The sequence below is a fragment of the Terrapene carolina genome, unplaced genomic scaffold, assembly GCF_002925995.2.
Source record: "Terrapene carolina triunguis isolate 2854851 unplaced genomic scaffold, T_m_triunguis-2.0 Scaffold23, whole genome shotgun sequence".
NCBI lineage: Eukaryota > Metazoa > Chordata > Testudines > Emydidae > Terrapene > Terrapene triunguis.
In genome coordinates, this window is record NW_020664374.1 from 21,268,364 (window position 1) to 21,284,278 (window position 15,915).

A 15,915-nucleotide genomic window follows, 5' to 3' on the forward strand; every position below is an offset into this window, starting at 1 on the left:
AAACTTACAGGGATCAGGGGCGGCTTCTGACCCTTCCATTTCTGCCGCAGTGGGCTGTTCTTCAGGGGAGGGGGCCAATCAAACAGCTCCTCCAAGTATGGACCCAGAACATGCTGCTGCTCCTTCTCCTCCAAAGCCTGCTCTGGAACCAGCTTCAGCAATAGAGTGACTTTGTCCTCCCTGGGTGCCTGCCTCTGGCTACTATCAGTCCCCATGCTAGATTGTGAGGCCAGCAGGGAACCATTCTGGCTGAGCAGGGCATCATGCACCACCATTGACTCTGTGCTCAGCACAGTGCCCAGCATCCGGTCAAGCTCCTCATAAAATGGGCATAATGTCAGCAAGGTGCCTGAGGTGTGGTTCTGGTCCCTGGACTTCTGGTACTCGCTTCTAGAGCTGCTTAATCCGCTCTCTGCACTGGTCACCAGTCCAATAAATTTGCAAAGCTGCCAGCTTCTTTGCTGGTACAGATGGTCATTCCTGGTACGCTTACTAAAATCCACAGTTTTCTTGGCCTCGTACCAGAGATTCACCAAAATCTGGCCGGGCTCCTGCAATCATGAAGCAGCGCGCTTTGCAAAAGGCTTGTTCTGTTCAGTCTCCATTGCAGACACAGAAGGCTCTCTGATGGTGTATTTGCAGCTAGATGGTCAGAAGACAATGAGGTTAATGCTGACTCACTGAGTTGCTGCAGTACAACAAGGGAGAGGGGAGATTACTTCCATTTTCACTGGAATCAATTGGAGATTGTTGGGATAGAGAGGACAAAGGAAGTTGGCCAGTATTCTTGCCAGAAAGTTAAAAAGTATGGATTGGATGAATGGTGGATAGAAAGCTGGCTAGATTGTTGGGCGCAATGGGTAGTGATCAATGGCTCAATGGCTCGATGTCTAGTTGGCAGCCGGTATCAAGTGGAGTGCCCCAGGGGTCGGTCCTGGGGCCGGTTTTGTTCAACATCTTTATTAATGATCTGGATGATGGGATGGATTGCATCCTCAGCAAGTTCGCAGATGACACTAAACTGGGGGAGAGGTAGATACGCTGGAGGGTAGGGATAGGGTCCAGAGTGACCTAGACAAATTGGATGATTGGGCCAAAAGAAATCTGATGAGGTTCAACAAGGACAAGTGCAGAGTTCTGCACTTAGGATAGAAGAATCCCATGCACCGCTACAGGCTGGGGACCGACTGGCTAAGCAGCAGTTCTGCAGAAAAGGACCTGGGGATTACAATGGATGAGAAGCTGGATATGAGTCAGCAGTGTGCCCTTGTTGCCAAGAAGGCCAATGGCATATTGGGCTGTATTAGTAGGAGCATTGCCAGCAGATCGAGGGAAGTGATTATTCCCCTCTATTCAGCACTGATGAGGCCACGCTTGGAATATTGCATCCAGTTTTCGTCCCCCAACCACAGAAGGGATGTAGACAAATTGGAGAAAGTCCAGCGGAGGGCAATGAAAATGATTAGAGGGCTGGGGCACATGACTTGTGAGGAGAGGCTGAGGGAACTGTGGTTATTTAGTCTACAGAAGAGAAGAGTGAGGGGGGATTTGATAGCAGCCTTCAACTACCTGAAGGGGGGTTCCAAAGAGGATGGAGCTCGGCTGTTCTCAGTGGTGGCAGATGACAGAACAAGAAGCAATGGTCTCAAGTTGCAGTGGGGTGGTCTAGGTTGGATATTAGGAAACACTATTTTACTAGGAGGGTGGTGAAGCACTGGAATGGGTTACCTAGGGAGGTGGTGGAATCTCTATCCTTAGAGGTTTTTAAGGCCCAGCTTGACAAAGCCTTGGCTGGGATGATTTAGTTGGGGTTGGTCCTTCTTTGAGAAGGGGACTGGACTCGATGACCTCCTGAGCTCTCTTCCAACCCTAATGTTCTTTGATTGTGGAATACTTTGGGCAGACTCTCAGGACCAAAGTCGTGGAGGCTGTGTCTACACTGCAAAGCAATAGGGCTTGAACCCCTGTTCATGGCTTGACTCAGGCTCGGACCCGCCAGCCGTGCAAGGTCCTATTACCCTAGGTCCGAGCCCAAGTCTGAGAGATTTGTGTGTAGACAGAAGGGGCACCGGGCTCAAGCCTGAGTCTGAGCCTGGGCTTACACTGCATTGCAAGCATACCCTTAGTGACTTATTTTTTCACCTTCACGCTCAGTCTTAGTGGGCAGTTCAAAGGGCTTATTGATGACATTTCTGGGCCAGCTCCTCAGACAGTGCAAACAATAGCTCTAATGAAGTAAATGGAGACACATTTATTTATAGCAGCTGAGGATGTGACTCTTTAGTCTTCCTATGCGATGTATAGGATGGTACAGCACAGCAGACCACATGAGAGTAATATTTGTCAGCAAAAGGCAGTAAATCCAAGTGCATACGAGCTTTTATCATGTCATCTAATCTTCCTGTAATATCTCTGGCTGCCTAAGGGCTGCTGTGGCTCTTCTGTTCATTTGACATCTCTTTCTGGAACGACAGTTGCCAAATAGTTGTCTCACTTTAAAAGTTCCTTCTTTTGAAAGATTCCTCTGGATTGAACAATGCTTCCTACAGTTGACACAGGGGCAGTTTATCAAAAAACAAAATGAACTTTTTAAGTGCAACTTGTGTGGTTATTGACATGAAACACAGACTAACTGTTGAAAAAAGTTATTCTTTTATTTATTCCTACAGCACATCCAGGATGTTCAGCGTGCTCAATTATTAAAATTCTCTTTATCAGTTGTGTCTTTCCTGAAGGATAAAGAGTTCTCTCTTATGTAAAAAGTGGACTACACATGTTTAGACTATTCTTACAAACAACAAAGTCATATTGAGCCATATTCCTTACTACTGAAATGCAACTGATTAAGGGTATGCCTACAGAAGAATAAAAAAACCTCAACTGGCCCAGGTCAATTGATTCAAGCTTGTGGGGTTTCAGCTCCTGGGCTGTAAAACTGCGGTGCAGATGTTCAGGCTTGGGCCTGAGCTGGAGCTCTGGGACCCTGCAAGGGTGGAGGGCTCCAGAGCTCAGTGTCCAGCCACAGCCTGAATGTCTACACGGCAATTTTTAGCCTCACAACATGAAACCCAGGAGCCCAAGTCAGCTGACTCGGGCCAGCTGCAGCCATACCACAGGGCTTTTATCCCTGTGTAGACATGTCCTGAGGAGCCAGTCCCTATAGTTCCTACCCTGTCTTCAGACTATTACAGAAAGAACATAGTGGTCTGGAATTATGAGACACCAGTTTTCCTGCATTTGAGCTAAGAACTGCAGGATTTGCCCAAATAGCACTTTTGTGTATAGGCCAGATTCTCAGCTGGTGTAAATCACCATAGCTCCACTGAAGTAAGTATTGCTCATTGTAAACATACGCCAGCTGCGACTCTGGTCCCCCAAATATGAACTACTGCTTTTTTATCAGAGGTATTTAGCAAATTAAATATTACAGAGGCAATCTTGTGTCTATGTGGATCATAGCACATTTTGATATTTATCAATGTTGATTTTCTATTCATTTGAAATTCATTCATTAGCAGGGAAGGATAGACATCAAGTAAGTATGCAGCACACCCCTCGGCTGGTGTAAACTTGCAGAGCTCTTTTAATATCAGTGGAGCTTGAGCTGGAGGTTCAGCTCAGATTGGAAAAGTTATGTGAACTATCCAAACTTCTTGAGAGTGCCAGACATCTCAAAAGAACAGGTTTGCTTGCAAAATCCCCAGCACTTCCTGACCTAAAGGTGCTGAGGCCTGCAACAACTCAAGATGATGGAGGAGGCTGTTATTTGAACTTTTGTGAATCCAAAAAAGACTTGGTTTGGTTTAGGATGAGAGTCTGGCTCAGTTTGTATTTTCCTCCAGAGTGATTCATTCATTTGTAATCAGGTACACTCAAGTCATTTGCTATTTTTCTGCTGTTGACTTTTAACAGATGGGGTTGCCATTTATTTACTGGAACTCAAAATGGAAAAAACATCATCCTTTTATGAATCAGGCACATCATCACACAATTCCAGAACACTCAGCCATTTCTATCCTAGCAACAGCACATTGCAGAAATATTCCAGAATATGGGTTTCCAAATACTATAATTAAATTTCATGAGTGATCATATGCATTGATTTCACCATTAATTTTAAATGAGAGCACTCAGTAAAACACTGATTTTCCCTGTTCAGTATCAACATTTTTTTATTTAAATATCAAATAGGTTATACATTTGCATTTCTTCGTTAGATCGCGTTTCATTATTATTATTTCTTATTTGTGTCACTGTAGCACGTAGGCACCCTCAGTCAGGGACCATTGTGCTAGGTGCTGTACAAACATAGGACAAAAAGACAATCTCTGCCCCAAAGAACTTACAATGTAAGTATAAAACAAGAGATAACAGATGGGGGAATTCAAAGAAACAAATTTCATTCAGATCAAGATTTACATCTTTGCACCATTTTTGATTAAGGAAGCACTATTATAGCTTTCAACTTAATCAATTTATTTTTAGCAAACATGAACATTTTCTTTCAAGATACTGGGCCAAATCCTTAGTTACAGTCAAATGCACAGAGCACAAGCCAACGGGCAGTGGAAAGAAGCTTAAAGCTTTAATCCTGCCATAAATATGTTGACAGCAGTGGACGGCTCATTTTCATATGAAAAGACAAGGTCTGGAATAAGTCTTTGTTTCTGAGAGATAATAAAGGAAAGGCTGATGTGCTGATATTGTTTGAAAAGGGATGATGTCTCCATCTCTGTGGTGGATCCTCTCTCTGGATACAGCTGTCAATATATAGCGCTGGAGGTACCACTGCACTTTTTAAATACAAATCTTCTCCAGGGAATGGTTAGTCATTGAAAAAAAAAAAAAAAAAAGACAAGTGACAAACTACTGTAAATCCCCAGGCTAAATTGCAGTATAGGCCCTGGTGCTGCAGAGGTGTAGGAACATGCTTAACTTTATGCGCTGTGAGCAGCCTCAAAGTCCCATGATTCCACAGCAAGCTGGATCTCAATTCTATACCCAGGGCCATTCTTCTGCAGCACTCTGGTGTGACAGACTGGAAATTCTGCTACAGCTTAGTTTACATTGAAAAGTGGACATGTTTATACTGAAAAATGGGTAATAGACTAATAGATCACCATAGCAGCTCCTGTGTTGTTTATTTTGAAAATACACTCTAAGGGCATGTCTACACAGCATAGTGAAAGGTGTGATTGCAGCATCGGTAGACATACCTATGCTAGCTTTAATCTAGCTACCATGGGTCACAATAGCAGGGTAGGCATGGTGGCTTGGATTTCAGTATAGGCTAGCTACTGGAGTGCATACCCAGGGGCCCTGGAGGGCTTCCCAAGGTTTTATTCGCAACCAAGAAAGCTAAAAATATAGGGCCAGATCTCTAGCTGGCGTCAATAGCGCTCAGTCATTTTATGCCAGCTGAGGATCAGGCCCATGCTTCTAGTGAAAGCTTAGATACCAGATCACAACCTGCAGCTAGTAGTGAATTTTGTGCCAAATTCCATGTGTGCTGTAATATGCACAGGGCCCCAGTTTTAGTCGGAAAAGTAACTACAAAGTGCTGTAAAATTGGCCCCTTCTTCAGTGGTGTAGCCAGGTTCTAACATCAGGGGGAGCGAACACATTAAAAAAAGGCAACACCCGACATATCAAATTACTAATTACATACTTTTAAATTTGTTATACATATTTATTTGTACTTAAAATAAAAACACTTTCTGACCTTTCCTTGCTCATCCCTCCCATCTTCCATTCCTTGTAGGCGTTCTCCAATCACCTGTTTGAGATGCTTGCTCATCCAGCTTGGTCTGCAACCCTTCCCTATGAATATTTCCCCCTTGCTTGGGACATAGGCTTCAGAGAGCTTCTGCAGCTTTGATTTAAAGTAATTCCGAGCCACCTCCACCTTCAGATCCTTGAGTTCTTCAGTCCAGTCCGCTTGTTGCTTCCCTAATTCCCTTCGTTTTTTAAAGTTTGCCCCTTTGAAATCAAGGCCCCTAGTTGCAGAGCTCTTTTTGTTTATCCTTCCATTTAATTTAAACAGAATTAGCTCATGATCACTCGAGACAAGGTTGTCCCCTACAACCAGCTCTTCTCTGAGGTCCTCACTGCTCACCAAAGCCAATTCTAAATGGCTCCACCTCTTGTTGGTTCAGCGCCTATTTGGTAAAGAAAGCTGTCGCATCCAGGAAAATCTGGGCCCTTCTATTATTAGTAGCACATGTCCTCCACTCTGTATCTTGGAAGTTAAAGTCTCCCACAATCACACAATTCCGAGCAGTATTTTATTTAATTAAAAGCATTACAAACGTTTCTCTCCCTCTCCATATCCAGATCAGATCCTGGGGGCTTTAGCACATGCCAGTCACTAGCCCAGGGGAACCCCTCTGGTAGCTTTCTTCCCCCAACTGATTTTGGCCCAGACGCTTTCTTATCCATTCCATTACTTCTCATTTCTGTACAGTCTGCCTCCTCATCAATACACATTGTTACTCCGGTGCATCATTCTCATCTTCGCCCCTTCTTTCACAAACAGCCCCTTGGCGCTGCCTCCCTTGTTTGCAGCTCCCCCACCTTCCACTCCTCCCTGCCCAGGCTGTTTCTGTGAAGCCTTCCAACAATGACCTTGGTTCTGCTCCACCTCAGGCTTGGATCAGCCTCTCTAGCTGAACTCTAAGGGTATGTCTACACTGCATGATTCCCAGGCTGAGCAGACGGACTCATGCTCGCTTAGTTTGAGCTAATGGGTGCAGACATTTGGCGTGGGCAGCAGTTCGGGCTAGCGCCCCTGTTTGCCCACTGGGATCCAAGCTCAGGTGGCTAGGCAGAGCTACACTATCCACAGAACTGTTCTTAACGCTAGATCAGCTTGAGCTAACACGAGTCTCCCCGCTGCAGTGGCTAGATGCTCCCTACACTTCTTGGGGCAGAGACCTGCCTCTAGCCTTCCAGCTCTGTTGGTTACAAAGAGGTTGGGGGTTCAGTGTGTGTCCCCCTCCTAAGTATTTAGCTCAAGGCTGGATGCTGCTAACTGGCAAACTCACAAGGCAAGTGGTACAACTCAATTTGTATTTTTTTATAATTTCAACAGATAAATTGATTTTAAAAAAACTTAAAAATAAGTTTTCATGGTTGTGCAAAACGATAGGGGAAAAATGCCTAAAACCATTTTTATCTTCACAGTGGCAGGTAATGGGGGGGGGGGGGGGGAGTCAGGCAATATTTATTTAACAGTCGGTGCTGACATTCAACAAGTGAAAGCTTCATAAACCGTTAAACCGTTAAAACACCCGTAGGCAACATCACCTGTCAAACTATACAAAATGTCAAGAGCCTTAAATCAAACTCTGAGAAGTGATCAAGCTACCTTGCCTGTCAGTTTCAGTTATCAGCAGTGGGGGGGTTTTGGTCAGTTTGTGCATGTGTGATGACATTTACCGATCTGAGAAAAAAAATCTAATTTTTCCAAACCTCCTCACGAGCAAGAGCCCAGAAGCATCATGGACAAACATCTCTAGGAAGCTGGTTTTCCTATTGGCCAGAAAGCCAGAGTCCAGTCCAGCCCAAAGACCAGGTTGAAAATTACTGCTGGGAGAAAACATGTCTGCAACATTTTTAAACAGTAGAGTGCCACCCCTCCCTCCCTGGGCTGTGGCTGCTGCAAACTCTCACATGTCCTCCCTAGGAAGACTGTAAGAAGGTTTGTCTAACGCCTAGGGTTAAGGGGATCTGCCGGGAGCCTCTGGGATCTGCCGGGAGCCTCCTCCTCCTCATCCCTGGGGAGCCAGGCAACCAGCCGAAGCTTTCTGCAGCCCCGGAGTGAACGAGCAGGGATGGGGATGGAGGAAGGAGGGCGGTGCGGAGCCGAGAGCAAGCCAGCGGCCGCACGCAAAACCCGACTCCAGACTCCGAGTCCGGAGCCCAGTACTGGCTGCGCAGAAAGATGCAGCTTTTGGAAAATGCCCTCAGGGGAAGCAGCTGCTTCCCCTGCACCCCCCTTAGCTACGCTACTGCCCTTCTTGCTCACTGAATCTGCTCTGTGTGTATTCAGTTACATCTGCTCATAAACAAAAGTAATGTTTGCTAGTTTTTACTCCTTTAAGACCTGTACAGCCAACATAGCTAGTGGGTCATGCTGAGTCATGCAGCATCAAGGGATCTGTTAATTAAGTTTCACTGCAGAACCATTATTACTGATGATGCACAAAAAAGAGAAGAACCCAGCTTGCCTTTCATATCTTAGGCCGAGCTTGCAGTTAGAAAACCAAAATATTTTCACTTGTAAACTGAGCCAATTTGATGTAGAATAGCTACTGAGACACAATACACACAACCTCTCAGAATACCATTTGCACAACTTTTCAGAGGATAAGAGCACTTTAAGCACCAACTCTTTGTAAGTGATGAATCTGCTGCTGAATTTCCCATTACTAGTTTGGCGGACAACATTGGGATGTGCCAATGCAGAGATCCATAACGTGGGAAAACACACAGAGTATCTGTACCCTTCTCCTGTTCAAATACTGATATGAGACTTTGCCAAGAGAAGATGTAAAGGCTGGCCCTGGTCTTGTCTTCCAAACCCTTTTAGCAAAACGTGGTCACTCCTACTGTTGACAGCATCAACTGTGAGCTGGGGACTCGTAGTCCTCCTATATGATTCTAATTCCTCTGGAGGGATAGTTAGTAGACAATAAGAGTCCCAAACTCATAAGCTTTTAGAAAGGTTTAGCTGTCATATTGTTTAATCTTATTAACTCTAAGGAGGAACAAACATTAGAAACCTTCTGCCTCATTCTTACCAAGCCCTTAATTAGGTCAGACATAACTTATTGCCTAATGAGATCTTCTGGGGTTTGGACACAGATTCTGCTTTCATGATTTTATGCATAGCCTTAGCCACTCACATCAATGAATTCAATATAGGTGATCATTCTGATGATAAAAGAATAGGGGACAGACTGTAACTCAGTCAATCCCAGACGTTCTCTAGTACACTTCATCATTATTATAATGCCATGAAAATGGGACCCAGATAATTCTGAGAGGCATGAATTTGGTCAAATTACAAGTAGTTTGGAGATGATGTGTGGAAGCTATATATTAAATAGAGAATTTTATACTGGACAAGTTGTCCTTTGCCTTTCGGTACCGTGCTAAGCTTAGGGGGACCAGATAGCAAGTGTGAAAAATCAGGACCCTTTTTTGGGGGGGGGGGTGCGAAGAGGGGGATATAGCTGCATATATAAGTAAAAGCCCCTAATTTCGGGACAATCCCGATAATATTGGGACGTCTGGTCACCCTAGTTGGGCTTTAACTAGTATTGCTAATCCTGTTTGTGAGGAATGCTAAAAAATAATTCAGAATGGGCCTAATCAAAACCCCACCAAAGTTAAGGAAAGACTCTTTTAATGCAAAGACTCCCACTGACTTCAGTGGGTTATGGATCTGGCTCAGTAGTTCAAAAAGTCTATGCGGGAAAAGATCACACAGAGGATCTATGAATGTTGCCCAGGAAATTACTACACTTTATATGCGCTGACTAGGACTATAATGAAAAGTACCTGAATTGCATTTGATTAGCCATGTTAAGAGAACCAGCTGAGATATTCTGTGATAATGGTAAGATATGATAACTACATGACAATGGACTGCTCAATAGCTAGATGAGCCATCCCTACATTAGTTCTTCCAAGCTGTACTTTGCTAACAGGCTTACACCCTAGGGAATTATGCACAGAAAAAAATCAAAATTATGCAAGGAAAAATCAAAATTATTCAAAATTAAATCCTTTAAAAAAAAACAAATTAAATGAAATGTAACAGTATTTGAATCTTCTTTAGAAATGCAGGTATTTTGTATTTATATAGCACATATAGCACATTTTATCACAGAATCTACTGTAGTGGTTTATCATTCCTTGAACCAAAAAAAAAAAAAAAAACTGACCCAGCAGGTGTGATTTTTAAAACTAAATAAAGTTGTTAAATAAGGCTTTGTTAAATTGAGATTAGTTTTTATAATTTTTCAGCAAAATGACCCCCTTTCTGCAGTAAATTAGCTGCAGAAGTCCAAATGCAAAACACAGACTATTAAGAATTCTCTGACTCCTTGTGATATCTCATACTGTGCAATGTACCAAAATTATTGTGCAGTTATACTAGGTTCTTCTCTCAAATGGCTTATCAAAATACTAGCACAGTAAGTACTGTAAAAGAAGAAAGCATCAATAAGCCTAAACCAATGGGTTTTTTGTTAACATAAAGTCTTTTTAAATTCCAAGATAGAGCTAAAGGAACACCAGCTCTTTCAATTTCTGTTCCAAAAGAGAATGCCTCTGACCGGAGAAGACAAAACTATACAGCAAGTTGCTGTGCTCAGCATCAGCTGTGTTTTTTACATCATTTATTACTCCTGGGGGAATTCAGTGCCAAAAAGTTAAAAATTCTGCCACAATATTTTAAAATTCTGCAAAATTCTGCATTTTTTATTTGTCAAAATAACACAACATAATCACCCCAGTTTCAATTATTTTGGTAATTTATTTCAAATTACCTGTCAGCAAGTATGTCTATAACAATACAGACATCAAAAAAGACCCAGGAAATGTTATTTGACCAAGATTCCTTACTAGGCATATTAATACAGTGCTTTGAGTAATAATTCATTTAAACTACAATGCATAAATGTATTTCCCACACACCTCAAAAGCAGTGCAAAGGCTTGGGGGAGTCAGGGGTAATGGAGGAGCTGAGGGAGAGGGAAGTAATTGCTGGGAAGGGGCCTTGGAGTGAACCTGGAGGGTGTGGGTGGGAGAAGTATGGAACAGGGTTTCTTTGGGGGGAATGGATTGTTAGGGAGTTAGGGAGCCTCCCCCATGCAGCCCCTGATAACCCCATGCAGCCCCTGATAACCCCTGACTCTCTCTTTGAGTCAGGCACATCTGCTCTGTTCCCATGTGTTCCTGCATCCCCACTCAGCCATCCCCACTCTTCCTGTTCCCATGTGGCCCTGCACCCCCTCCTCCCATCTCCATGTGTTCCTGCACCCGCAGTTCCCATTCAGCCAGGCATAGCTTCCCCTGTCCCCATGTGACTCTGCATCCCCAATCTCATTCAACCCTGGCTGAATGTGGTCACCCTACTAGCTCTTGTGCTGTAACCCTAGTCTGTCCCCCCAACTAGTCTTTCTGAATTCCCATCTGTGTGACTCCCTAACAGCCCTGTGACCCACTCTGTCTGCTCTCCCCCTACTCCAATTCTGTGCCTCCTCACCTGGCCCTGCAGGTAGGGTGCTGTGAGGAAGGCAGCCTCTGCCTCCTCCCTTTCTGCAGCTGGCTGCTCTACCCCAGGGGTGAAAGGTGTAAATGCAGCACCCCTTTGTTTCCGCATCAGAATTAATTATTCTTTGGGGGAAAAAATTCACGAGGGATATTAATTGTGTGCTTGTGCAGTGGTGTAGAATTCCTCCAGGAGTAATGAAAACTGATGTTTTCAAATTCGGAAGACAGTCGACTATTGATGACAAAAACATGGCAAAGTCAATTTCCACTGACTGTAGAATGCTCTGGATCACGTTGGGTGCCACCTTCCTGGTATGCAAAGCAAACTCCTCTGCTGAAATATCACTGAAGCCAGGAACTGAAGTGTCATCCTCCTTGACAAAAGACATTATAGGAACTCTTCTGGGGTTAAAAATCCTTGCGCATTTCAGGAACTTAATTGCAGGCTGCCCACTCTCAGTATCACTGATGTACTTCTTCAGCTTTTCAGCTGAATTGTCAACAGCTGAATGAAACAGGTGCACCAACTTGCTACTTTGATCAGTTGTTACATTATTGACATTTTCTGCCTGAGAAACCTTTGAATGGTTTCCACTGAAAACTGAGTATGTGTCTCAAGGAAAAACAGAAGTTCTTCCATTTTCTCAAAAGCAAAGAGAATGCACGGCCTCTGGCTTTCAAATGTAGCCATTAGGTCAATGATTGGCTTGCACATTTCACTAATAAAACACAACGCAATCTTCAGCATTAAATGTTGGGTTTCATCTGACAGCACTAAGTTCCCACAACGAATGTGGTTGCCATGCACACCCATTTCTTCTTCAACAAACCCATGATAATATTGAAAGTGCTTTTCATGCTACTGTACAGCAGCAAACCAGCTGTTCCATCTAGTTGTTACTGGGAAATTTTTGCCTGAGGTAATTTAAGTACCTCATCTTCCTGCCCCCCTGCCATACAGAACAGTTGTGAGAAAGCTTTTATCAGTGCATTGACATACTTGAGCGGCTTACGAAAACTTTCCCCCAGCAGATTGATTATGTGAGCAAGGCATATGTAGCAGAGTGCAGCAGGGCCCCCTTGGCTCCTGTCTCTGCTAAGTCTACAAAATCACTCTGAGACCCTGGGGTTAGTATCCACTGGTGCAGTTTATTTAGAGGCTTGGTCCCACCACCGTTTCACCATGTACAGTTGGCCCTTCACCTTCTGCAGGAGGGAAGAAAGAGCTACCTGCCTTTTCCCTTTCTTTCTGTGCCCCCACCCTCTTGCTTTCTTCCTCTGAGGCTTTTACACAGCCCCAGGTTATTTTCAGCCAGCTCGAATCTATCCCCCTAAGTGGGAGCTGGTGTGACAGAGGGCTGAATCAGCAACCCTTTGCCCAGGACCCTGTCACATACCTCCCCACCTTCTCCGACCACCAGGTTTGCCCCTCTGCATACTCTCCTTCCTCTATTGGGGGGGGGGGCTCTATGGGGGAGTCTTTTCCCCTCTTTCGGTCAGTTCCAGGGTTTGCCATGTGGGGTTCCTTCATCCCCTCCCCCTCCAGAAACTACATTGTCTGTGTGGGATGGATGGCCCCACAGCTCCACTGCAACCCACAGGTCATCACACCATTCACAGCCCCCTGTGTGTTCCCCTATTTCCCCCCTTCTTTTCCATCAGAGGTTCGGGGTTGGTCCCGGCCCTCTCCCGGACACTCAGGGCTTCCTGTCCCCCAAGCTCATCCAATGGGGCCTGGGTCTCTCCCTCTGGGGGTCTGCTAATAAAGGCCTCCGCCGGGCCTTGCTCTCTGGTCAAAGACCCTGGGGTGGACATCTTGCCCATAGTTTCCCTCTCCCTTCTCAGGCTCTGTGGTCTAGGGGATTTTTGCTCGGAGGTCTCTACCTCCGTCCTCGGGGAATCTCCCCTTTTTCTTATCTTGGGCTTTCTCCCTCTGCCCACCTTCCCTCCTGGGAAGGGGTCCCAGTCCATACCCACCACCACTGGATAAGGCAGGCCTTTTACTACCCCGACCCATTGCCATTTAAACCTGCCCCGAACCTAGGGTATTGCCTCCTATCCCCGTGGATGCATTCTATGTCCATCTTCACACTGGGAATCCACCAGTGTGACCTCACCAGCTTCCTTTGTACCAGAGAGCAGGCCAAGTCCGAGTCCACCAGGCCTCGCTGGGGTTTCCTCCCCACCATTACTGGAATGGTGGACAGCTTTCGCCCCTTCCCCTGCCCTCCAGCGTTTGCCCAACCACAAAACTCTGCCCAACCACAATCTATGTGCAGGCAGTCCCCCTTCTTGTGTCCCGATCGTCCGCACTGCCAGCAGACAACCGGTTTGGACCGCGTGGGAGCCCCTCAGGTGTCCTCCCATTTTTTCTCTGGGCCTTTCCCAGGTTGGGGGTTCTCTGGGCCTTCTCCCGGTCTCCACGTCCCTGCTCGGCCATCCCGCCTTCCTGGGGAAGTCCACCTCCACATACTCCTCTGTAAGTTTTACAGCCGCCTCGACCATATTCGGTTGGTGCCTCCTCACCCATGCCTCTATGTTCTCGGGGAGGCCCTGTAAAAACTGCTGTAGGACGAGTGAGTCCATAATCTCCCCCACTGTCTGGGTGTCCAGCCTCAGCCAGCAGGTGGCCCAGTCCATTAACTTTTGGGGGAAGGCCCAGGGCTGCAATTCCCCCCGCCTCCCCCATCCACCTCACCGACCAGAATTTTTGACGGTACGTCTCTGTGGACAGCCCCACCCGATCCAGGATGGCTGCCTTTACCGCTTCATAATTCCTGGTCTGCTCTTCACTTAGGGCCATGTAGGCTGCTTGGGCTTTGCCAGCTAGGTAGGGAGCCAGTCGCAGGGTCCAGGTTGCCTTGTCCCATCCAGCCCCCGTGGCTACTCGCTCAAATGTGCCTAGAAAGGCATCAGGGGCATCTGTTGGGCCCATTTTACAAGTGGTTATGTGCACAAGCACAAATAGAAGTCATATTTTTAAAATGTGACCCTTTAGAGAGCCACATTTTCAAAATAGACTGGATTCTTTTCTGCTTGCATGTTGTGTAGTCATTCACATCTGTGCAAAGCAATCATTAAGTGGGTGTAGATTTCCTACATTTTTATAGATTTCAAGGTCAGAAGGGGCCATTATGATCTCCTCTATAACACAGACCATACAATTTCATTCAGTAATTCCTGTATCAAGCCCCTACTTAGCATAAAATCCACCATACTGCTCTGTTGCTTCCTCTCGCGACCCTTCTTCTCACCATCCCAAGTATGACCGCATGCAGGGAGACCCTTTATGAAGCTGGGCTTTGAGGTGAAGACAATTTACATAGGAATTGTCATCTCAGCTCAAACCAATGGTCCACTGAGTCCAGTACCCTGTCTCTAACAATGGCTAGTATCAGCTGCTGCAGACAAAGAAAAAGAAACACTGAGGTGCACACAGTTATCGAAACCTGTCTATAGAGGAGAGGTTTTCATTGTTTCTCCTCCATTAGTTTCTCCTCCATTACGTCCTGAAGAATGAAGGTTTATAACTTTTCTAATTTTTTATCTTATCTAACATAACTTTGCAGGATCCCTAAATTAAGCGTGCATTTTTGGTCTCTATATTCTTGCATAGGGTTGTTTAATCATGAGCCATTTTCTATTAAACTAATTTTCCATTACATTATGAGGATATCACTGTTTAAATACTTTTTGTGAAAAATTCTTTCAATTTTACATTTCTCACAGATTTGAGTTTGTTTCTCGAACTGTTGAGAAAAAACAGATGTGAACATTAAAGCAGTTGAACTGGATTTTTGTATGCTGCCGTAAAAAGCTAAGTGAAGAAACCATGTTGTTTTGAGAGGAAATGTTGGTTTCAAAACTGGGAGAATGCAATTTGAATGGGTAATTTTGTACGCTCTCTCAGGCAGCATTGTTATTTCAGTCATTTAATTTCAAAAGGAGAAAATGTTACCAGAAAAAAACATCATCTGGGAAGAGTCTAACCCACATGGCTATACTTCCTGGATTCTTGCTTCATTGAGTGTGTGCAGTGTTTGGCTAAGGCAACAAGGAGATTTTAAATAATGGGACAAGAGCAAAAGAGTTATAGAATGTCTGGCTAATTTTCTCATACCCTTATTTTTTTCACCCCCTGCCAATGACTTCATAAACAAAAAGTTTAAATATCCATGTTAATTACATTTATTAGTCCTTGCTCCAGCAGTTTCTGCTGATGATCAGATTTGTTCTAGGCAGCTGCTGAAGATGCTCCAAGCTATACATTATTAATAGGTAGCGGAGTTATTTTACTATAGATAAAAGGACTTTCTGGGACACATCATTTACCAAAGGTGTTAATTCATATTTTATTGATGTGATTATCAAAGCAGAACCTTTTTGCCTGCCTAACAATAATATTTGGCGATATAGCATATCAGGTGTATGACACACACAGAGGTTTATATTAATGCTATGTGAAACTCAATGGTTTCCATTCACAGGGGCTTGTGCAGATAAGAGATGGATCCGAACCAAAGCCCTTGATCTAATCTAGGTTCAGCTCCAAGTTTGCAGCTATATTCTCTCTCTATAATAGGCTGATTCTGAACATCATAAAATCTGTGGAAATGTGGATTGGATTTGGAT